General features: G+C 37.6%; 1 long non-coding RNA gene across 1 annotated transcript; it reads right to left on the bottom strand.

Moving 5' to 3' along the window:
- Positions 1–8,880: 8,880 nt before the first annotated feature.
- On the bottom strand, positions 8,881–24,523 carry LOC113048348 (uncharacterized). Its single transcript, XR_003276446.1, has 3 exons — positions 24,252–24,523; positions 14,218–14,300; positions 8,881–8,976 (listed from the first exon to the last, which is right to left on the bottom strand). It is a non-coding gene; the product is annotated as an uncharacterized LOC113048348 (long non-coding RNA).
- Positions 24,524–24,801: the final 278 nt, after the last annotated feature.

Below are 24,801 nucleotides of genomic sequence, written 5' to 3' on the forward strand. Positions count from 1 at the left end.
CAAGGTTATGTTTGCACCCAGGGATTTCTGCACACGACTTCTGTGCTTTTAACAGGTGTAGGGTTGAGCTACATAAACCAAATTCTACTACTAAGCATGGCCTTGAATCACAAAGTCAGTCCTAACAAACAAAATAAGCCAGAGGTTCTCAACTCTGGGATCGCCAGAGCTGCAGGTCATGAACTATATTTTTTGCAGACAAGATTCCTAAAAGTCTGCATTAATAATAATAATAATAATGAGTATATAATTATTAAATAAATATTATAAATTATATATTTGGTGTCCAAAAAAGGTTGAGAAGCCTTGCAGTAAACATTCTACACCTTGTGTCCACATAGCTAGCAAAAAGAAAGAAAGAATATGAGAAGAGGGAAGAGAATGGGGTGCTAATCAGACAAGTGAGCCACGTTACTAATGGGCACCCAGGAGACCAGGGCCAGTAGACTCTGCCAATCCACGGCATCCGTTTTGACACCACAGAGCAGCGGAGCCATGCAATTACAGCCCACCATCACACTTATGACGGCTGTAATACCTGACGAGACTTTAGTTTTACACTGGACTTGAGACTGGGGTCTCATCACTGACCCATCACTAACCGATCAGAGATTGTAAGCTAACATCAAGAAAAAAAAAAAGTAGGCGCGACAAAAAATAGATTTTGACAATGTTTTTCGAGCAGGAATACAGCATGGGAATACTGAAGAACTTTCCCTCAATCACGAAATGTGCAAGATAAAGTCTGCTTATCTCCGCTTTTTGTTTATTTGCCGATTAAACGTGTTTATATTAGTAAATGGCGATAAAGACGTCTGTTTTCCTCCTCGACTGGGGACCCGTGACCTCTGGATGAAGCTAGAAAAGTACACCCACACTCCTGCTGTGCTTTCTAGTCTTGGGTCAGATATGTGGGTTGGGCAAAGAGAGCAGTAGAGAGATGGAGAGAGAAAGTGTGTGTCGCTTGTTCTGAACCTCTGAGCAAATTCTAAATGTGAGTGATTAGTTCTTGGATGGTCGTCTGAAAGCTTTACTATTGCCAGCCCACTGCAGGCTTGGGGAAAATAAAGCACACAGTTATTTCCTGTCTCTCCACGTCACCTTCGAGCACCTCCTGGAAAACTATGCACAAGAGCAATTCAGAGAATACCGGGACAGCATAAAACAATAGAAGTTGTCGCAAAAGACCGAACAAATGTTCAACACATGGAGTTTCATGGAGCTCCAACATTCTGTCACTTTAATTTATTTAGGATTAGGAATTTGAACAAAAGTAAAAAAAAAAAAAAAATTTGCTTCGATCTTGCATCTTTTGCATTCTAAAAATACAGAGCACAAGTTAAACTTTTAAACAACTGTCTTTAGCCCTTTGTATTTTTAAATTTCACTGGCTTGCGTCTCACATTTTTAACCAACAAAAAATTTGTTGTGTGTGAACTAGCGTTAAAACTATTCAGAACCTTTTAGAAACTACACAGCAATGCTACGGCAAGCACTCAAAAATCATGATAGCGAATCATGAGTTTCACACACGCAAACGCCAATATTCTTCAGAAAATGTGAAAGTCTAGTTTCGAACAACTCTTGTTTTGCTTGATGGAAACAAAGTTGGATAACTGGAAATATCAGACACAAATGACCTCTGTGAAGCAGCCCACAGCACTAATTTCCATTGCAAATCAACCAAGGAGTCGCTGAACATCTGCTAGGACGAATCTCCACCCACAATCACAGCTCTCCACACAAAAACAAGCGTCACGTGGAAGGAAAGAGCATCCATCTGGACCATATTGAATTATCTCTGTCCTACGAGCACCCTGATCTTAAAAAGAGCCCTCCAGGAGCCATTTGTTAGTTTGGCCATTTTATTCCTCGACCACGACCACTCTCCTCCCTAAACTTAATCAAATGATGAGGGCTTGAAACAAGGGCTGGTGGATGAAAGTGTTGGAATGGTAATGATGCCATGTAATGATTTCCCCTGAGGAGATCGGATTTATTGCCAGGAGGGAGAACGGGGAGAAGACCTGAGGGAGAGAGTCGGTTTAAAGAGGGAAAGACTCCACATCAGCATTTCACACAAGCACCTCCATCATGAAAGAGGCTCCAAGTGGGAGATGGAGGCCATATTAAGATGAGAACGTTCCGAATTGCACCCTGGGCGGCTTGATTCCGCGTTCTCCATCTCTCTTTCTTTAGGCTATCCGGTAAAATATCAAGTATTTGGGAGGCAGCAAGTGATATTAAACAGCTGAAAGGTACGATTTAACAATGCTCAAACTTGGCGTAAGATAAGCAACAAATTAGACGTGTCTGTGTTAGGGAGATGGGAGGAAGGGAGTAAAAAAAATAATAATTTTGCAATCGCTTGCGTCGTCAAAAAAGAATTTGCTGTCCTGCGTCTGGGACTCATTGCCAAAGTTTTTGTAAAGTAATAAACACTCATGTAACTACTCTCTCGCTCTCTCTCTCCTTCCTTCTGCCCAGGAATCTGCTTTTGGTTTTGGCACGAATGTTTTAGCTGGAGAGGCCAGACATCTAGAGTAATCTAAACCATGTCCCCTTGCTGCGACAATTGGTTTAGATGGCTGATGGGCTGGACCAATGAGAGCAAATCCACCGCATTCCCTTTTGAGCAACAATTTTGTGATGCTTTGTAAACACGAAGTCGTAATTGAGTGGAAAGCCTGCTGTGATTTAACAACTGGCATGTGCGCTGAACCATTAGCTGTACGAAAATTTGTTAAAAATAGCTAAATACACCCTACACCCTAAGTATTTTTGGAAGACTTGATGGGTGTTACACAATCCATTCTTTGGTAGCGTAGCTCAGTGTCTGTGGTAACAAAGCAGGTGTGTATGGGCAATAAGAGTACTGCGTCTGTTAAACCAGAATGGTAGTGCATCAAGTCTGGAGGTGACAATGCACTTTTGGCCATTTGCACCACATTACGGCCTTCTCCCAGCAGAAAAGTGCTTTCTGCATTTCACCTCTCTTTACACTAAAGTAATGGAGCTTTTTCACAGAGGTTTTTTGCAGGCAGCACACGTAATGGTGTTCGGTTTTCACCGGTGTGTTTGCTTATAGAGTTCATCCCTATTTGTCTCAGGGAGGGCTTCTGCCATTGTTTGGATCAAAATTTCCCAAGCCAGATCTGAACCACACTGAATTCCTGACAACTCAAGGCACCATTAAAATTGGGAACTTTCTGTATTTCTGCATAAATGTGACCTACAACGAAAAACAAAATACACAAATAACACCAACATATTGTTTTAACCATTTTTGTGCAGAAGGACCAAAAATTAAGAGTTCACACACTTTATTGAAATCCCAATAGTACTAGTTATTGTAGTAGTTATTAATCACTGTCTTTACATCTTCAAGTTCATCATATTTGTTATAAGCTTCTTACAAATATAAAAATGGGCCTACACATAGGGCTTAAACAGTGTAAACTAGATTTGTAGCAATAAACTTAATAAAATAAGCATCAAAGTAAAATGAACTAATTTATATGAAAGTTAACTAAACCAGAAGAAGAAAGGTTTTTTTTTTCCTCTTACATTTCTCATAAATCAAGCTTGAGTTGCAGGGTTTAAACTTGAGTTGCAGGGTTTAAAGTTGTGCTTAACAAGAAAAAAATAATTATTGCAGATCATACTTGTCTAGAAATGTTATGCTTTGAGTGTCACAATTCTATTAAATGTTTTCTGTTGTTGTTTTTTGTAATGTGTGAAAATGATAGTTTTGCTAGGTAATGCTAGTTTGGATTTTCAGAAATATCTAACAGTCCTCAAAAAAATAGACATGGACTTTTTGTCTTTAATGCTTAAAAAAGTGCTGCCAAACATTAATACACTAGTTGTTCTGAAGTTCTCTTCACTTCAGGCTGCATTTGGAATTCATGCAGCAATTTATTTCACCTCCAGATGAGTTTCTCCCGTGTTCAGAAATGGCGCTGTGTGTGTGTAGAAGCTATTATCCTCGATCTGTTCAATTATTGATTGGTGAACGCCACAGGGTGAACAAAAGTGCGCTATACGAAGACCAAATAAATCTTTCTTTGGACTTTTTAGGCTGTGCCTTCGACTCCCTGGACTTGCAACAGTAATGGTGATGCTAAAACCACAATTATTTCTCAAGTCAAGAAGAAATCAAACATCTGCTCCACAGGTTCAAAATGTGGGCTTCCCAGCTTATCAGCCAGCCTGTAAAGGTTTGAGAGGACTGCACTTTGTTCTGTTAAGACACACTATGCTGCAACACCTTTGTAACATGCAGTCTATTATGGTCCATTTCTATAATTGACAGATGCGGACAGCATCAGTTTCACTTTTATTATGACATCTCGGATGAGTTGTGTCCGGTACTATTCCCATCATATGTTTTTGACAGGATGGATTTGAATGATATTTCCAGAGTGATTGAGCTGCCAGCCGTCTCCCTCAGGCCACTCACAGCCTCTGAAGCAGCTTTTATTTCTTTCATAAAACCGGGCAGATTTATCTATTATTAACTCTGCTCCTCATAGCAGCCACATTTTTATGTATTGCTGAGACTTTTAAATGATTTTCAGTTAATTAGCTTGCCTCCAGGTTATTGATTTTCCTTCAGAAGGCAGCGAAGCTCCAAACCAGGGCCTCTGACTGGCTTTAGCTCAATCTCTGATTATGGCCTTATGAAGGTACAGCCGAAGTAATGCTGAGAGACAATCCCATTGCACCTTCTCTGCAGCATGCAACATGCTGGAACTTTGAAAGTCTAGATTCACCCACAGAGGGAACAACTTTTGTAAGACGCTCTCAAGAACAGCGACATTAAAAACACTTATAAACACTTATAAAGCATTTAAGTAGTTGGAGAAGCTAAATCAGTTAAATCTTTTGCCATTTTAGCAGCACAAGGACTTATATGTGATGTGTGTATGCCCAATGGGGTCATGAAACAAGAGTATTGAAGGTCTACTGCACATACTGGAGAACTGACTGAATGGATCCACACAAAACTGCACAAAGAATCTATACGCTCTAATCAATACAACAATAGTCAAATAAATCAAATGTATCCTTCCCTCAGATTAAACTGTTCAAGTCTTGTATTCTGTGTGCAGAGCCTTCAGTGCCACGTTCATCTTCCGATTGTCAAGTTTGTAGGTCGGCTGAATCCAATTAGACTTATCTAAATGGAAAACATGTCAGAGCCATGGCCAAATCTATTGAGCTGTGGTGCTCATGTTGGCAATTCAAGTTTGAGTTTGACTCACATTCTCAATCTTGTTCCAATCATCAATTCCTGTCTTTTGACTCCTTTAACTGTTCAGAGCTGCCTATCCCCCAAAAAACTTGGCCTAGATACTTTCAATGCTCAAGCATTAACTTTAGTTTATAGTCAAAGGTCTTTGCTTTTAGAAGAAAAACATTTCATAAAAAAAGAACACAATTTTTTTTTTACCGATCAACGAAGGGGTTTAATGTGCTATTCTCTGTCAGCTTCCTAGGGGTCAACGGGTGTAATCTTTGACTGTGATTGTGCTTAAATCAAGATGACATCACACCAACTTTCTGTCTGAGGTGGGGAAAAAGCGCTTTGATCCTTTCATGATAACAGAGTCCAAATGGTCTATTCTCTACCTCATCAATGTTTCAGGCCCGAGTAATGAAGTCGAATGTCGCGCAGTCGCTCTCATGTGTCTCACACACACACACGTGAACACACGGAGAGCCACATGACGATGAATTATGCCAAGACCCCTCCCTACTTGACTTCCACAGAGGAAGGCTCTCTGACAAACATAAATTATGTTAATAGAATGAAATAAAAAACACTTTATTCCAGAGGTTTCAGTACTTTGAAATGTCAGAATGATCTAGTACGCTACCTGCAGAGAACTCAGAAACTTAAGTCAGAGCGCTAAAATATTAAAACAAGAAATTTGCGCACACTCCCGAGGTGCTGGAAAGGTGGGTGAAAAATGGAGAACGCATGAGCGTGTCTCCCAGGTGGAGTTTTTCCATTCATTAATTGATCCGAGCACCAAATATAACTCTGCATAAAATCACAAGGGAATATTGTAGATACGCAAATTTATTTGAGGGTCCTTTCATGGGAAGAATTGTCATTAAGCCTGTTTTTTGTCCTGTTGCCTCAATCAAGTGCTTAGTCAATGCTATCTAAATGCCAAATTATAATTATCGTTCAAATTAGGCGTTTGATTTAAAAGAAGTTGATTAACTCCCAAGGTTGTTACACTAGGGTGGTTATCTGGCAGGAAGCTCTCAGGAAACAACATTTTCTTCTATTATTCTTGTCCAGATGAGAAACCTGGGGGACGTTTGCATCCAAATTGGAACAAGTCCCACTGCTACCTTGATATTCCCTGTGTATAATGTGAAGGGGGCTGGGATGCTAAGCAGCTAAATTAACCAGAGATAGGATATTAATTGAACAATTCCATTGTTGCTGTGGCAAACAGCCAATTGATTGGCCCTTCAAGGCCAGATCCTTTCCTCTTTATGGGGCACTCCCCAGGCCGCTCAATGCGTTTTGGTTAATGCGAGAGTAAAAAGAGGAAAAGGAGAAAGGGTGCAAGGGGCTTGGTCATGGTGTTCAATTACAGCAGGCAAGAGGATAAATCAATATAATTTAAATTGCTTATGGTAATCACCTGTGATCCAATCACTAAGATCAGCATAGGATATCTGCTGACCCCAGCCGAGTCTAACACTCCCCTAGCTCCAGCACTCAAAATCTCCTACTGAATCACATATGTAAAGGTCATGCTTTCCAATGCTCAAAGTAGATTGGGTCAGGGCATTGCCTTAGTGACTGCTATTATGGGATTCGTGGTGTGAGTTGAATGAAAATTGCACGTGTAAACAAAACAGCAGACGATATGCAACAGCAGAATTGAAAACATTGTAAATTCGTCATTCATAAATGATAAAATGGTTATCAGGAATGAGCAATTGCACAGAGTTTTAATCATTTCAGAATTAAAGAGTTGGCTTGAACTGAATTTATAAGTTTTCATACATCTGAATCTTTTTTTTTCAAACAATAGGTGAGCACTGAGCTCTTAAATGCATAAGTCAGGTTTCAAGTACATTTTCAGGTCATTCTTTGTCTGACATGTTGCAAAAATAGGCTCAGTACTGAAAATCTACTCGCACTTGCGGCTGCATTTCTGCTGTTAACACAAGCGCTGAAATGATCCTTATGCTTAAATGTTAGCTGAAGCACCACTTTCTCATGGCTTTTGGCCTACAGGCCATCTATAAGGCATAACGCTGAGATAAATATGCTGAAATCATTGAGTCAACACAGGGCATTTGCTTCACTGAGCATTTAAGGTAGATTTATTTGCCCCTTCAAGTGGCCTCTGCAATGAGTTTTACCCCACATGAGGTAATATGACTTCCTGTCTATAAATGGCACTGACAAGTGTAAAAAAAAAAAAAAAAAAAAAGCTCAATAATGGGTTTCGTTAGAGATTAAGGGCAGAGAAGTGAGCAGCAATGCGAAAGGCTTTAGTTAGTCCTTATTATGTTTGTATTCCACTGAATCTGTTCTCGGGCTGAGAAAGGAGTCAAACACATGTATCTGACCTGATCTCTACACCCATTATTACTTCACATAAACTCACAAGTCATTTGTTTGTGCAAGAAAGAAAGCATGCCGTCATTGACGAAAGGTCACAAGACCGTGCATTCACATCTCGCCCCTGACCCATTTCGTCCAATGCACCTCCAAAAATGCTCTAAAAATGTCTAGTCCAGCAGATACAGTCGGTTCCGGATTGCAAGGCTCAAACTCAAATTGATTTATATTGCGCCGTGTCGCCTATAAGTCGGATCCTGGCTAAGCGTTCATTAATTTTTCAGGACTGTGGAGCCATTGTGTGATATAAATCTCTTCTGAACCTTGATACTGGCCCATGCCATGAATGCGTAGTGCTGCCTAATTAAGCGTCCAAACATTTAATGAGTCTTAGAATAAGGCAGTTGGAAGATCTGAGAAATATATGATGTCTGTTGTAAAATATAAACAGTGTGGGAGGAATACACAATTTTAGCATCGGTCTATCAATATATATAGACCACTAGCGCTTTTTTGAGCACCTGTCAGACACTGAATGTCCATCTTAAGAACAACTTCAAGGTTGACTCGAAGGGCCTTGAGTTTCCATCAGGTTTCCAAAAATCTTCTCAGATAGACCAGACCCCTGCTTTTCCCCAGTGGAGAGAGAGAGAGCCCCTTGTGGGCGGACCAGTGATTATTGATCACAGAGCAGGGTTTAGCTGTTCTTCATCTGGCCAGCCTGTAAACTGCTTGGCTTGACTGAAATATTGCACACCCTGGAGCTGGGCACAGACCCAAAACAAATGAGAAAAAGCCTTTACGGGGCATATGCATGGCCAGCCGTGGCGACCTTGGGGCTAAGTAGTAGTATTTACTGTGACACCAAGAGAGGGACGAAGGAAGGAGCTGAAGGAACTTGTCCATTGAAAGTCTGACAATCAAATTTGATTGTTTATTATTGCACATTGCTGGTCTTAATGCAAAAAAAAATCCATGCATTACTTTAAGGTAATTTTAAATCAAAATGACTTGCTATTCCCCTGATCTGACTCATTCAACATTCACTTTTCATAATTTTTTTTTAAATCAACAACCAATTGATCAAATTCCTCCCTACATATTTTGTTGTTCAATGTGCCATTTCACTTAGAAATAAGTCACAAACTTAAAGTCAGTCATAAATTGCATTTCAGAAGGTCCCAAAGTTGTCTGACAGTGTAAAACTGGATTCCTGTGATGGCAAATAATACACTTTCACAGTTTTAGACACAAATAGGCTAGTTAATATTTTCACTTACCTTCATAAGGTTCAGATTTTCAGATATTCTTGTTTGGCTTCGAAGTTGAAGAGTTGTTTTCCAGAAGATTTGATTAGTCGTAAAAGAATGGAGGTCCTGAATTTGTTTGAAACAAAGTGAACTTAGATTTCATGACTTCAAAAACCGAAATATTTTTTAAAAATCTTAGACAGAAACACTTAGTACTTTGAGGTAATCCGTGTGCATTAGACAAACATTGAACCTAACATTGGTACCATTTGGGCTTTCAAATAGCTCCCTCTAGTGAAACAACATGTAATGCTTTCTTACACGCAGCATTAAAAGCATTGCAACCACTTGTCACAAACGTCCTCTTTTTTATTTTTTAGACTTTATTAAATCCATTAATACACTTTCTGTTGTCATCCATTGATGCAATGCTAATTAAACATTTTCCTTTTCTTGTCTTTGCAACTACTGTGAAACTGTGCAGACAAACCTATATACTTGACACTCCAAATGTATTAAATAGAAAAGATTTTGCTCATTGTCTTATCGGGATTAATGAGTAACAAAAAACAAATGTCTGTGTGGCGAGTGGGGCGGGGCCGAGAGGCGTGGGAACAAGGAGTGAGGCCAGGTGTAGTGATTAGAGATGAGCTACACCTGCGCCCCACCGCCGGTATCGAGTCCCACGTAGGAGATGGAATGATATAAAACTGGAGCGACTATAGTGAAGGACGAGAGAGGACCAGGCCTGGGCCATTATTTTATGTTTTGCTTTTTATTTATGCGCACCAGTCGTCTGTGAGGGGCTGGTGCGCTGTTTTGTGTTTATTTTGGAATTATTAAAGTTTCATTGATTGTGCGCCGGTTCCCGCCTCCTTCTTCCCGATGATTACAAAGATCCTATCGTTACAGTCTGTTTAGTGTACAGTACGAGTCAAAGCTGTAGTTTCATCCTCAATTGTGTGTCAGATTATCAGCAGTGTAAAGTCGTATTTTTAGTTACATTCATAATATATAAAGCATTAATGGGACTGTGGTAGTGAAAGCCAATAGAAAATTCACATAAAAAGAGCCAACTAAAACAAAGTGACAAAAACAGCATTTTTTTGGTTCAATGTATTTTCTTTGACATAAGACATGTTAATTCAAACTAAACTATTTCAGATTAATTGACCATTAGAGAAAAAGAGCTTTGGTGAGCACCTGATAAGCCATAGAAAAAGAAAGCCCCAGACCAAATTAAAAAGGATGTAGTTGGATTTACACCGAAAACTCATTTAATACTCTTTATGTCGCATAATTTAAAGGATTTAATTTTTTTGGATGTTTATTATTGTTACATAAAATATAGTTTGCACAAACGTGTCAATTGCTCTGTTAACGATTATAATAGAAACAATAGAACGAACCACAAGGCCTCTTTGGAATGTAAAAAATTATGCAATTGCACTTTAAATAGCCTTAATATTAACAAGAAACAAACAAAAGTACAATAGCAGGAAGTTAAACTGAAATCTAAGATTAAATATTAGTGTTTTGATGCATTTCTCAGCTTTTTGGCCATCAACAATAAAGCAATTTTTTTTGGCACAATGTGTTTACATTGCTATTACTAGCAACGCCAATGAGTTCGATTCTCAGGAAATGCATTTTTACTGCAAATATTAATGCAAATATTACTGAGTGCAGTCACTAATCTTGTCTCAAATGCCATTAACGTAAAGTAAATGATATTTATTTTTATTTGCCCATTTTATTAATATTTCTCATGGTGATCGCTAACACAAATCTTAAAGCTATTTCTAAAAAATATTTTATGCCATGTGATAGTCTATTCAACAGACTTTTAAATGGATTCAAAACTATAAATTTAAACAATGTAATTAATGTGAAACACACACAAACACGAAATGAAACATCAAATGTTGCATGCTGCACTGTTTTGCATTTAATAAATAAACTTTGACTTGGTTTTGTAATGTCTCCCAAACTGTTCTTTGCACACTCGAGCAGATGAGATAAGACTGCAATAGATATATTAAAACCTAAAATAAAAAGATCATGTTTAAGCAATGGAGAAAAGTAGGTTTGAGCATTTTGAATGCACACCCTTAAAAGCTTGTTAGCATTGATAGCAACCCTTATTGTAATGTTGAGTCACTGTGACTTGTTAACTGGTAACTGAAAAATTGTAAAAAAAAAAAAAAAAAAAAAAACGATGACGTGTTGACACTTTTGGAAATTGCATACAGCTACATACAGGGACATGCACACATATACACATATTGTATACATATTATATATATATAAAATTAATCAGCAGCACATGTGAAAGTCTGAATGAGTACTTCATGTGTGAATACTAGATGTAAACAAAACAAGGTTATTAAGGAGGTTTTATTTCGTTTTAAAATTAAACCGTGTTTTCAAGCTTTGAAGTTATGGTTTGTATCACACAATACATCTAAACTTAGCACTAGTATAATCACAAAACACTTCTAAAAATGATTTTAAAGTGCTGTTATGACACTCGTCTCATGAGAAGCTATAGGAATTTTTGAGAAAAATAAAATAAAAAGAAGTCGTATGATTATGACTACAAATTATTAGAGCTGAAAAAATATGAATTTTGTGTTCTTCAGCTTCAATATAAATGTGCCTCTCTTTTTTTACCTCAGATGTTTTCAGTGTTATGCTGAACGCTGCATGGTGCATTCTCAACCAATAGTATCTTGTAGCCATGTGTTTAAGATGTTTGCTTCATTAGGCTTTATTCAGTTGACTGCACACAAAGGCATCATGCCATGTAATTGTAGGCACTAAAGAGATCTAGTCATCTCCACTACTGTCATCTTCTTCTGCAGAGTATCTCGGAGCGAGAATTTAGTCTTGTCTCAAGCAAAGTGAAGAGCAAGACGTCTAATTCCCTCCTTACAATTACACCATTGTCACACTAAAAAGCTGCACCTCATGTTGCCATTGTGCTTGTGTTTTTGTAAGGCATTGCAGGTGCGAGCAACATCCTTATCTCTACTGGAACATATTCTGGTCTTTATATATGCATGAGCTGCACGAGAAACTGTGGCGTGGAGAACTAGTCGATAAAGAATGTAAACTGATGATATATTCTCCTACTGACATGCTGCTGTTTGCTATCTTCTCCTAGTAATACGTTTTAAGTCGTGTTTACCATGCCAGGGGGAAATGTGGGGCTGTGCTACTTTACCAGAGGAGCACATGAGAGATGTCAATCAACATGGGACAGGGGATTTAAAGAGGTCGTGCTGCACTCAGAGATTTATGAGTGTGGTCTATGTCAGGTGTCAACAACTTCCCCATCAGAACAGTAATGCTGAAAGACATCATTAGTGTTGGATTTGCACCTCACCTGAAGAACGCTAATGCTTCACATTTATTAAAAATAAAAAATAATAATAATAATAACAGACCTGGACGGCTGCTTAGTGTAAGCACAACTTCTTGGCTCTTCAGCACTTATGCATTTATGAATTTCAATTATATGAAATATTTCTATCAAGTTGAACTGGGTGATCTTTAAGTGGTGTACATATTATGAATTCAGAATAAATACAAAGTAGTTAATTAAAAGCAACAAAGTATGAGTGTTTAAAACTTTTACAATACATTTGATGAATGGCAAAGCAACTTTCATTTACATTAATTGAACATTTTTTATACATTGCAAAGTTAAGTATAAGCACACAACTGTTCAAAAGTGTAGGTCAGGAAGATCTTTTTTTTTTTTTTTCAAAGAAAACTTTCATTCAGCAAGGATGACAGTAAATAACATGTATAACATTCTAAAAAAAAGAAAAAAAAAGAAATGCAGGACTTTTCCACAAAAATATTAAGCAGTCTTTTTCAACATTGATAATAATAAGAAATGTTTCTTGATAATAAAATCAGCATATTATAGTGATTTATGAAAGAGATTAATGGCTGCTGATAAATTAGTTATTTTAAACTTTAATAATATTTCTCAATATCACTGCTTTATTGTATTTTTTTATAAATAAATGCAGCTTTGTTGAGGATAAAATAATAAATATAAAAGCAAAGCTAATTATTATATCCTTATACACAAATTTCAGGTTGACAAGATCATTTTTAAACGTTAAAATATTTTTTGCTAGAGTAAAGATTAAACTTTAAAACCGATACTACTCGGAGCATCCCGACCAGTAGAATATGTTTGTCCAGATAAGGAAATGTTCAGGAAACCTGTTTAAAAGTATTAATTGTTTTTTGCTACTTTGCACGTTTCTGACTAAAGTAGCATTTCTTTCTTCCATATGAAAAAAAAAAAAAAAAAATCAATCATGCAATCAAACAATCACAACTTAATGTTAATGTCTTTCTAAATGAGATTCTAAGTTTCTTTTTAATGTCTTTCTAAGTGACATTTTGCAGTAACTCTGGTAGGTATAGCACACAACCTAATAATAAATGTTATTGTAAGATCATTGATGTGGGAGTCGCATGAGGCAAAGCGAAACAAGGTAACCAGAACTTTGGCTGTACCAGCTCTTGTTGATTTGTATAATTCGCTGTTTTAGAGCAAGGCAGTGAAGGAGAACGCTTGTACGAGTGAGAACCGAACACAAATAATGCAGTATGATTTCCCAAAAGGACCTGCTAATGGCCAACACATGAATTGATCTCTCACTAGTCTCACCAGTAATTGGGATGCAGACTGTGGTGTCACTTTATTGATTTTTCACTGGTAGCCAACTAGCAACCGGGTTGTAGGACAACGATGACTAAATAACAGCCAGACCAATGATCTTAATGCTAGGAGCCAAGCACAGCTATTGATTTCATTACTGAATGCCTCCTGGGCTCCAAGCACATACATTTTTGTATCGACCCAAGGCGGCGTCTACATTTCTTCCAGCACTGTCACATGCACTGTGCCTGGACATTCAAAAGCAGAATGCTGAGTATGAACAAATACGTGTTTCAGCGCATGTGTACGCCATAAATTTCACATCATGCAATCTGCTTGTGAAGGTGACTTGCTTTGATAGGGCTGACAGTTTAATGCCGCCAAAAACACATCTACCTGTTTTTTTTTTTTTTTTACAAGATTCTCTGGAATACTTGATTCTGATTTGCTAACTGTGCATTATGCTAAATATTCTTGCATAATGATTACCAAACAGTATGTCTTAACCACTGTCCATGTCAACTTAACAGTGCTACCAAAGTCCATTTCAAAGAAAATCAGGTCACTTTGTGGCCATATTTGCAGCTTTTTTAGGCGTGCAAGACCAACTCCTAGTTACATGAATGAAATAAACCTTGAAGGGCCATTCAAATGATTTACACTTTTTTTTTTTTTTTTACCTTGCTTAATATTGGCCATCCATTGAGGGAGCCCCTTTCCTGTGGTCTGAGGCACTGGGATATGTTCCAACCCACCTGCAACCCTGCAGAAGATAAAGTGTTATGGTAAAAGGATTGATGGATGGACCCTGCTTAATGTTAGAGATGCCCTTAGTCCATCTCTACTGCAACTGTAAACATCTAGCAATGTTACCCTAGGTTAACACAAGGAAATATATATATATATATATATATATATATATATATATATATATATATATATATATATATATATAAACATGACTCCTTCTGGTTAAGAATCTTGAAAGTTGTCCTACAGTTCCCGTAGGTGCCTGTTAGGTTCTTTCAGTCTTTAATAATCGATCTATCGACAATGACCCTTAACTAGCAGAGCCATTAGGAAAAGAGGCCACTTGTTCCACACTTAATTACAACAACCACTGGTGCTGATTATACTAGAGTGCTTGTTTCCTCATCAGCGTCACCTAAACTTTGAGCTTAATGACAAAATTAGTCAACCTGTACAGCTGCTAATGATCAATTATGAAAATCAAACACACAACCAACAGTTAAGTGGAGACTTTAAAGTCACTTTTAGAAAACATTACCAACACAAATCATGTACATATTTCAAAAAGCACCGTGTTGAAATAAATCCTATGCACATGCAATGGGTTGTGGGTTCGAATCCCAGAAAACACATACTGATAAAATGTATCTGTAAATCACTTTGGATGAATGTTTCACCCAAAGGCATATGTTAATGGGATTAACTTCGAAAACAGAAACGATTCTATCATTTGAAAAATCATAATGCTAGTGTTTACGATGGTTTTAAATTCAGCTAACTACTGCATGTTAAGTCTACTATTTTCAAAACTGCAACTACGGGAAAAGTTTTGCAAAACTAAATATCTCAAAGTATTTCAGTCAACGAACTCTCTGTTCATCATCTCACATTTGCGACAGTAGCTTGACACCTTTCTGTGACACGGGCCTACGAGTGAGTTACGTCAGACTAGTCATGGACAGAAGGTCTCATATCATAAATGGCTCCGGGGTGCAAATTAAGATAATTACATACTGTGAATTCCTGCATAAGTGGACCTCTAAACGCAGACGGTACCTTATTCATGCTTACTTAATGCATATCGGAACAAAAGTGTGTTCCTGCTAGGTGTAACGTTTAGGCCTCGGCGCTCTGCAGGAGGGCTCATCTCATTAGGATGCTTATTTTAACAAAGCGTCTCCATGCTGCATATCACTGCGTGGCCCCATAGATCTGCTCTCCTCCTCACAAAGGGAAATAAATCTCTTTTCGGCAGGATAATTACCAAGATAATTTTATCCGTAATGATGCTTGTCAGTCAGGAGAGCTGATGAAATTAGAGATGATCTTGTCTAAGAAAAAAAATAAATAAGAGAAAATCCCAGCAGAAATATCTGTCAAAAAAGAAAATAGATGAATAAAGAAACTAGCAAAATAACTCTGTTGTCTTCAACCTTAAACATAATGGTGCTTGGATGAATCTTAGACAAACCACAGGGTGTTATTAAAGGAACAGTTCACCTAAAAGTGAAAATTCTGTCAATAATTCATGGAATGAAACGGAAATAACTTTTTTTTTTAGAACAAACAGTATAAGTATAGCATGGTGCGAGGTCATTGGTTCGATTCCCAGGGAAAGCAAAAACTGATTAATATTTGCAATTTAAATGCAATGTTGATCTGGATAATAAATGGCTTAACATGACTAATCCAGTATATTCCATGACTTTTGAAGTCATACTTCGGTTTTGTGTGAGCAACAGGCCACAGTAAATAAATAAACAAATACACTATTGGCTTTGGTTGCAAAAGCTTTTTTTTTTTTTTTTCAATTCTAGACTTGAAAATATACAAGATTCAACATTATCTGCAAATCATTTTAGACTTTTCTTCACATAATGTTATCGTTCAGTTTCAGAAGACCTATTCTGAATGAGATATATATATATATATATATATATATATATATATATATATATATATATTTTTTTTTTTTTTTTTTTTTTAACTATTCTAAAGCTTACAGGAAAAAAATATATGTTAAAAATACTTATGTTGGGTTACATGCTTGGTTTATTCCTTCTGCTTATATCCTACAAGTGGCTTTGGATAAAAGCATCTGCTAAATTAATAAAATAGCACAGCTGTTATGCTGGGTTTTGTTTCTGGCACAGCATGAAGAAAGGCAATTGCAACTTAATATCTCACAATTGCATATTTATTTTTCATTTTCACAATGTGATTTAAAACCTTTTTCTCTAAATTACCTTTTTATAATTTATGGATGCAATATATCAAAGAGCAAAAAGATATGAATGACCATTGTTGACTTACATTAATGTTGGTGTTAGAGATCAATCAGTCTCTCGGTTGGTACATAATAAATGCTTGCGTTCCATCAGTGGACATCATATACATCTTGACACTTAATTTGCTGTTCACACACTTGGCAGTAAACACGCTCAACTGTATAGTTAAACGCTAGGAAGAGCTAACACAGCCTTTTTAAATCACAAAAAAAGCACTTGAACACAACATAGAAAGCTAGACAGCCAATACTTACTCCAATGGCACTGCAACAGCACAGCTTTGGTCTTAGATGTGAATTCTCTTAACTTGTCTGGGCTTCAAAAAAGGGCTACTTAAATTATTTCAGAAACTGTGGATTTGGAAAGATAAAAGGTGCTCAAACAGACATCACGACAGGTTTGTTATATTACTTAGCATAAGCACTGCTGAGCATCACTTAAAGGAGTAGACATCTTGTGTTTTTCCCTTTAAACAACAAAATTAACACTGAGGAATTGGGACCCTGAATCACTCAAAGTCGCGTGAACACTTGCTTATTATGTCAAACTTTGACAATGACAGAATTGGAACAGGGCTTCTTCAGCATTCTATCCCCCACTGGGAGCCCCCCCATCCCCCTACATACACACACCAACTCTGGAAAGAAAGTTAACTTTCCTTGTTATATGAAATTACATTTGCATTTGCAGAGCATAGCAGGCCATTAGAAAGGAAACCAGTAAGGTTTGTTGTGAAAGATCTTTAAGGCTGGTCATAATGAAGGACTTCAGTGAACTCTTTGAAACACTTCGAAGACTCAAAGTACGGTATTTCATCAGTGGACCTCTCACAGCAAGGGGAACAAATATGTTTTCACGGGTTGTTTGGGCTGAACACATGGCTACAAAGATCTTGTAATATAAAAGGTCTGATTTTCATTGTCAACTTCAATCTTTTCTGTGGTCATAGACAACTGTTTAAAGTGGATGGCCTCCACCCAAACAAACTTGGTGCTAGAGTGTTTCAGGATATGTACTTTTCCCTCCATCATCCTTCAGCAGAGTGTGTCAATCGATTCAGCACACACACACACCTGATCTGAGTCATCATGAGGCTGACATATCCCACAAGGACACTGATAACACCATGAAGCCACAACAAGCACTGCTGATGGGCACTATCCCGGCTGAGCCCTGCCCACAGAGCTCCTCACGGACTGACTGTGATGTATCAAAACAGCTACAAGATTCACCACCCAATGACGACTTTCTGGAAAACAGCCAGGGAAGCCAGGACAACATATCACAGTCACCGGAAACACCAGAGCCACAGTCCCGCTCACCAAACACTCTCTCCAGCATTTTAACTTTTGTGCTTCTCACAGAAAATGGAGGAACTGGTGTATGCTGGGACTAAACTCTCCCAACATTTCATCCATTTTTAAGGACGTAGCACTAGCTGATCACTTCTGTATTTTCTTTGATATATTGATCTCTGCTACCACTAAATCTAGATCGGTCTCTGTCAGAAGGAGATGTATTACACGAGAACACTAGTGTGCTGTTTATGGAGGCTATATCTTTAAAGCCAAGCATTTCTGCAGACTCTGTTGAACTTCTCCTTGATTCCTTCAACTCAAAAGTTAAAGAATGTTATTGGTGATATTGCTCCAATAATAATCAGTAAGAAAACAAACAGACAGAAATCAGTTTGGAGAAGATCAACAGCAGTTCAGACTATAAAAAAAAAAAAAGAAAATGCAGAAAAGCCGAGCAGATGTGGCAGAAAACAAAACTTGAAATTCACAAACCCTCAAGTCAGATTCCCAGTGAAATGTGCTCAGACAGCAAATGCAAGGAGTTTGCTTCTTTCTTGTCTGAGAAGATCATAAATATCAGGAAGGCAATTAGCACATCCTCAAGTAATGCAGAGGTCGGACAGATTTGGCCGCAATATCAAAAAGATGCTATGTCTATTTATTAAGCAATTGATAGCAACATTTTGGAAGAAATAGTGCAGCACCTAAAATCGTCAACCTGCTATCTTGATACAAGATATCAGTGCTGGTATTGCTAGATCTCAGTGCTGCATTTGACACTGTCAATCATAACATACTGTACTACTAGAAAAACTGGGTCTGGCTTTCTGGGATGGTACTCAAATGGTTCAGGTCATACTTAGAAGGGAAAGGTTATTATGTGAGTCTAGGAGAGCATAAGTCTAAATGGACGTCCATGACATGCGGAGTCCCACAAGGGTCAATTATTGCACTGCTCTTGTTTAGCATGTATAAGCTCCCACTAAGTCAAATAATGAGAAAGAACCAAAAGGCCTATCACGGCTAAGCTCCCATTGACTCTCTTTGCCAATGTATTGATGCAATTAATAGTTGATTGTTTCATAACTTTCTTCAATTAAACAAGGAAAAAACTGAAGTCATTGCATTTGGAAACAAAGATGAAGTTTTAAAGTTGAATGCATACCTTGACTCTAGGGGTCAAATAACTAAAAAATCAAGTTAGGAATCTTGGTGTGCCGTGATTAATTATATATATTTATATAAAATTTTATGATTTTGATTAATATGCAAAAGGGAGAGAGAGAGCAAGAAGCGCTCGTGTTGTTTGAAGACTGTGAGTGCGTGCGCAGCCGGGGTTCTCTCTCGTACGTGCCCCGTCAGGCGCAGCAGTCATTCTATTCTACATCACTCACCGATCAAATAAGGCTTTGACAGCCGGCAAAAAAAAAAGATCAATGCAGAAAAACCCCTGGATTGGTTATATATTGGACATTGGACAGAAAGTTGATCCAGCCATCGCGTATATTCAGCACACATAAGGTAAACGTTTTGCAAACGTTTTTTAGAGAAATAAAAACAGGTCGACGAATCGATGCGCATATTTTGCGTCAACTTATTTTTCAACTCCAATGATTGTCCTCCACTGTTGTAAAAGATAGGCAAAATGTCTATAAACTGCAAGTTGCAAGTTTTGCTTGTTATTTAGCTCTACAGCAGCAATAAAACTTCAAATGAGGAAGCGCAGATAAGATGAAATCTGCGGTGGTAAAACGAATACACCTCGAACATAGTCATTAGCAGGAAAGACTTCACAAATTAAAGCCATAAAAGGTACTAAAGATCGATTGTGGGGGATTTCAGCAGGTATCACAGCGTGAGAACGGCAGCAGGATGTTTGCCGTGCCCTAAGGAGGGGTCTGGATCATACACTAACTTCCATTCGGTGTGCTGCTGGCGACCCCAATCATTAACAGGAAACTAGCGGCTGCCAGGGCATTGATTGATTAATCAAAGCTAATGTTCTTTTGATCATCGGGGGCTGCCCTGTTAACCAGCGAAGGAAAGAGGGGGAGAAATGCTCCATCTTTTATTTACCCACTTACAAGGTCCCTCGTTGGCTTCTAACGCTAACTTTTAAAGTAGACTGAGACAATTTTGTCATGGTTTTGATTAGGGATGCACGATAATATCGGCACAACATCGGTATCGGCCGATAAAAGCTTAAAATGACCATTATCGGTATCGGCCGATATGAATATTTCTGCCGATGAGCCAAACCGATATTCTCCAAGTGAAATAATTGACCTGTTTTTCAGATGTGAATGTCTGTCTACATTTGTAAAATAATAAATTTATGGTAGAATCAGTACAGAAGAGATACATGGATTTCTCTTCAGTAAAATTAAAGTTTAAATATATCAGTATATATTTGTATATATATCGATATCGGTATCGGCATCGGCCAAAATTATTTTGAAAATATCGGCATATCGAATATCGGCCAAAATCCAATATCGTGCATCCCTAGTTTTGATTGATAAAAAAAAAAAAAAAAAAAAAAAAGGTTTTATATAGATTTCCCCTTGATGGTGGGTTTTATTTAATCATTTCCAGCCTCGCTCAGTTTTAATATGTGTCGAGGAAGAGAAGACAAGCATCATGTTTTCTTCATGACTGTTTCCTTTCTCATCTGGTTGTCTAGTGGGTTGTCCTCTGTCACAAGGACACCCAGGGGAACTTCATACAACTTTTTGTTGTTTGCTATCATTTATCCCATTGTTCCAGGTTGGATATTGGATATTTACAAATAGAGTTACTTCAGAGTTAGTGTTAACAAATGTTTGTAACAGGAAAGGACTGATTGGTTGATTTTTAATATTACATAGTTTTTTTATATTAAATAACATTTTAAAATTTGTATTATTATTTATTTTTATTACAGATAGATGTTAAAAAGTGCAATGGGACAGCAGTTTTGGAAACTAGAAAATTACTTCAGAACCAGCTGGTTAATGGGAAAAGTTAGTTCAGAGAAAACATCTAGCGTTTATAGTGTACTGTAGATTCACACATTTTATATATAAAAAGTGGCAAATTGATGTAATAATCAATAATAATAACAACTGCCCGTTACCAACACAAGGTTTGACGTTTCAAATAGGCTTTTATGTTTAAAGTTACATTTATTGTCCTTAATTGTTATGTCTGTGTAGTATTAGTATTATTGATATAATTTATTTTTATGAAAAGTACAATCTTATATAATAATTGACCTATAATAATTTCCTTTTTTTGTTACCACTAATTTGTTTGTTAATTAGTTACCTTTACATATTTTTGTTTGACATTTACAATAATTTAGCTATAGATAATATACCTAAAACAATACAAGATTGTGTTTCAAATATAAAAAAAAGACATTATAAAAAACACACGCAAAAAAAAAAGTTGGAAATGGTGTTAGAATTCTGGTATTCTGACCATAGAAACAAATTATTCCTAAGTTTGTGAACATTATTAGTCATCTCATAATTACCGTATAAACAAACACCATTTGACTATTTTCAAAATATATCAGACTCTTGAACCTTAATGGTTAATAAAATGTGTGCTATTGCGAACAACAGCTTTCCTACTCCAAAATAACAACAAAATAGGAGCAGGAGACGATGTGGTATGGTGAAGTCTGTGGCTGGCAGCGAGTTTCCGAAAGGGTCCGCCTCCATCCATTTTATAGCCTTGTTTCCCCAGCTCGACCAATCAGAATCTGGAGACAAAAGAATTAAGAAATGAGCACTACTAATTAGTTGAGGACTCTGGGCCGGGGCGTACGTGAGACGCACGTAACAAACGAAGACAAACTCAAAACAGCCAGTCACCTTTATTTGCACAATAAAAAGAAAATACAGCCACCTCAAACTGAAGAGCATCTTCTTGGCCACAGAATGCTTTTGTGGACACAACAAGACAATCAACTGCACACAATCCCACCCCAGAAGGGACATCTGCAGGCCCTGTGGCGTTTCATATCATATTCAGATTCCTAAAAGTACACTGGTTTCTTTCTTTACCTTCAGAAGAAGAGAGAGACACCTATAAGTGAAGACTAAGTGAGGACTCTCGAAGTCATGAGCCACTCGAGGTCTTTTTATCAGGTACTTGAGGTTCTTAAGCCTTTCGAAAGTCTCTGAGGTAAACGGTTACATCTCATATTTAATAAAAAAAAAGTTAAGCAGCAACTCTCTCCACACATATACAAACATACACATGCAATTTAAACACACTTACAAGTTGTGTGAAGTCGCCTTTATCTTTGTTTTTCCTCTTCTGTTCTCTTTCGCTCCCCTCCTTTTTCTATTTGAGAGCCTGTTTCCTGCTTAACCCCAGCCCTTGAGTTATTCTCAATGTCAGCGCACACTTCAAACACCAGCTGACAAGCTCAGAAGAGTCCGCTGAGAATCCCCATTCCAAACAATTATTCCATCTCCCAAACACCAGCAGATCTCTTCCCAACATTGCGGCTAATGAAAAGGTCCCTTTGACCCATCAACAATGCCGAGGACTTGCTGATACATATTCCTCTCATAGGCAGGTTCAAATACAGTAATGCTTCTATATGCTAATGTTAAATATATATGAACGAGCAGCGCTGATGCCAGTTTCTAGAACCAAAAAGCCTGAAGAACGTTGTGCAAACGCTTTCTCCGTGTATCTTCGACCTTTGGCAGGCTTCAGGCAGTGACTGTACCTGAGAAAGTTTTGTTAAACAACAGGATTTCATCTTGTGAAACTAAATCATTTAATTAGATTGATAATATAGAAAGCTGGGGTAGGAAACCTGTGCACAGTCAGGCTGCGTGAATGCAGCAGTGAGCGAGGAGCTTCTCTAGACACAGAAGCTCATGTGAAGAAAATCTCTACCAAAGTACACTAAAAATTAAAGGTGGAGGTTTTAACAGCTCAACATTTTGATTCCACAAAGTCTTTTTTCTGAATGAAGATTTTAAACATCCACTATACATTTTTCCACTAAAGAAACTAATGTGGAATGGAAATATTCCAAGGATGTTAAAAGGTTCTTCATGGAATCATCAAAGTCAATAACGGACCTTTACTTTTCAGAGTGCAATCTGAACCTTTTTTAGTCTTACTGATTTTACTTTGGAAAACGTTTGCCCCAAAAGCCTGGATGTATAAATTGTAATTTTAAAATAGTCAGATTGGTCCAATTTAACCACATTTCATGATGTGCAAACCTGAATTTTAAAATGGCATTCATAAAATTTCCCAGATGGCCTCACAGGAGTCAATAATTACACATTCTGATTAGAACCAAGACGATCAATAAAGATCACCGGCATGTTTTTGGAGTATCCATCAAATGTTGCAATCTACGAATGGAACTTGATCTTTCAGCGCCCCTCCCTGAAACTCATCTCCACCACCTGAACTTCCTCTGCAGCCTTTTTTTTTTAAATGGAGCATTGATTGTGTTGCAAATGTGGCCTTTTGTTTGGTAAAATCCAAAGTCAGCCTGAAATATGCCCTAGTAAATATATATCGGGTTGCATTTGTTCAGTTTCTCCCTTATCAAGAAGCTGAGAGCTTGCAGTGGTCATTACAAACACCAATTATTAATTAGTATGTTCAGGCAGTTGCAAAAGGCCACATAACGTCAAAAAAAATAAACTATCCTGAAAAACTGAAATCTTTTTATGTGCACTCAGTTAGGTGCCTAATTAGAAGTGAAACTATTTAATCACAAAAAAAAAACATTTAAATTTTTGCAGCTTCCAGCTGAAATAAACACAGTGGTAGTAAAACACCAATCACCCATTTTTAACACACAAATAATTAAATTAATTATTAAATTACAGGGACAAATTATGTTTTGCAAAATGTGCAAGAGACAATGCAATATCAATTTGCAGAAATGTCACCACAGGCAAAATTTTTTTCCAACGGGTCTTTGTTTGTTAAAAAAGCTAACACAACAGCCCACTAGTTTAACTGCTTAAAAAAAAGATTTTGATTAGCTGAAAACGTTTTTGGACAGGGCAGGACCTTACATAATGACAATATTAATGCTAAATTACATGATATAGCAACTGCCAATGATACTAGCCAGCTAACATATTTTAGCTGTGATTCACAATAAACAGTCTTTTAGGTACAGTTTTCGGTTCTCAGCTTACATAACCTTCTACTTAAATGAGGATTTATTGATATTGGGTAAGTTAAATGTCAACATTAAAACTCGCGTTAGTCTTTGTAAAAGCCATTCACCTTCCGTTTCGTCAGCACTGTAGCATTTTTAATGGATTATAAATACTTGGCTGATCGGTCAATGACTATAATTTATCCTCTGCATATCTAAAAGAGATCAAAGCGAATTACCTTTTCCTCGTTAATTTCAGCAGCATTGTTTGACAAGTGTGGCTGGAGCAAAGACTCTTCAAAAAGTCAGACATCAGACCGCTGGTGCCAGGTAAGGCCCGAGTGCAGGTTTGATCTCGTATACATGTATTCCTTCACTACTCGGTCGCTAGGGAGCTCCGTACCAAGGGCAACATTCAAAGACAACTGTACGCAGTGAAAGACACTCCTGCACGAGCGGTGCTTTACGAGTCGGGACTCTTTTGTTGTGCCCATCACAGCTGCATCAGAGAGTCCAGACACTAGTCAAGATAGCAGCCATCGCTACCGGTTTCCGTCCCCTTCACAGGAAAAGCTGGTGTATGTTCTAATTGCATCATTAATATCATCAGGGATTAATTGTCTCCTCCGACTGGTTCACTTTTATTGCGTTGATGAGGTGCAAAGTGCGAGTTTGAATGACCTTCAACCCAAAGAGAACAAAATAAATATTTTCTCCAGTGGCTGAATGGAATTTCTTGCTGTGTACTTGAAGGACGGTTTTTTCTTATGTGAAGAATTCATTTTCCCA

The sequence above is a fragment of the Carassius auratus genome, chromosome 29, assembly GCF_003368295.1.
Source record: "Carassius auratus strain Wakin chromosome 29, ASM336829v1, whole genome shotgun sequence".
In the NCBI taxonomy this organism is placed as follows: Eukaryota; Metazoa; Chordata; class Actinopteri; order Cypriniformes; family Cyprinidae; genus Carassius; species Carassius auratus.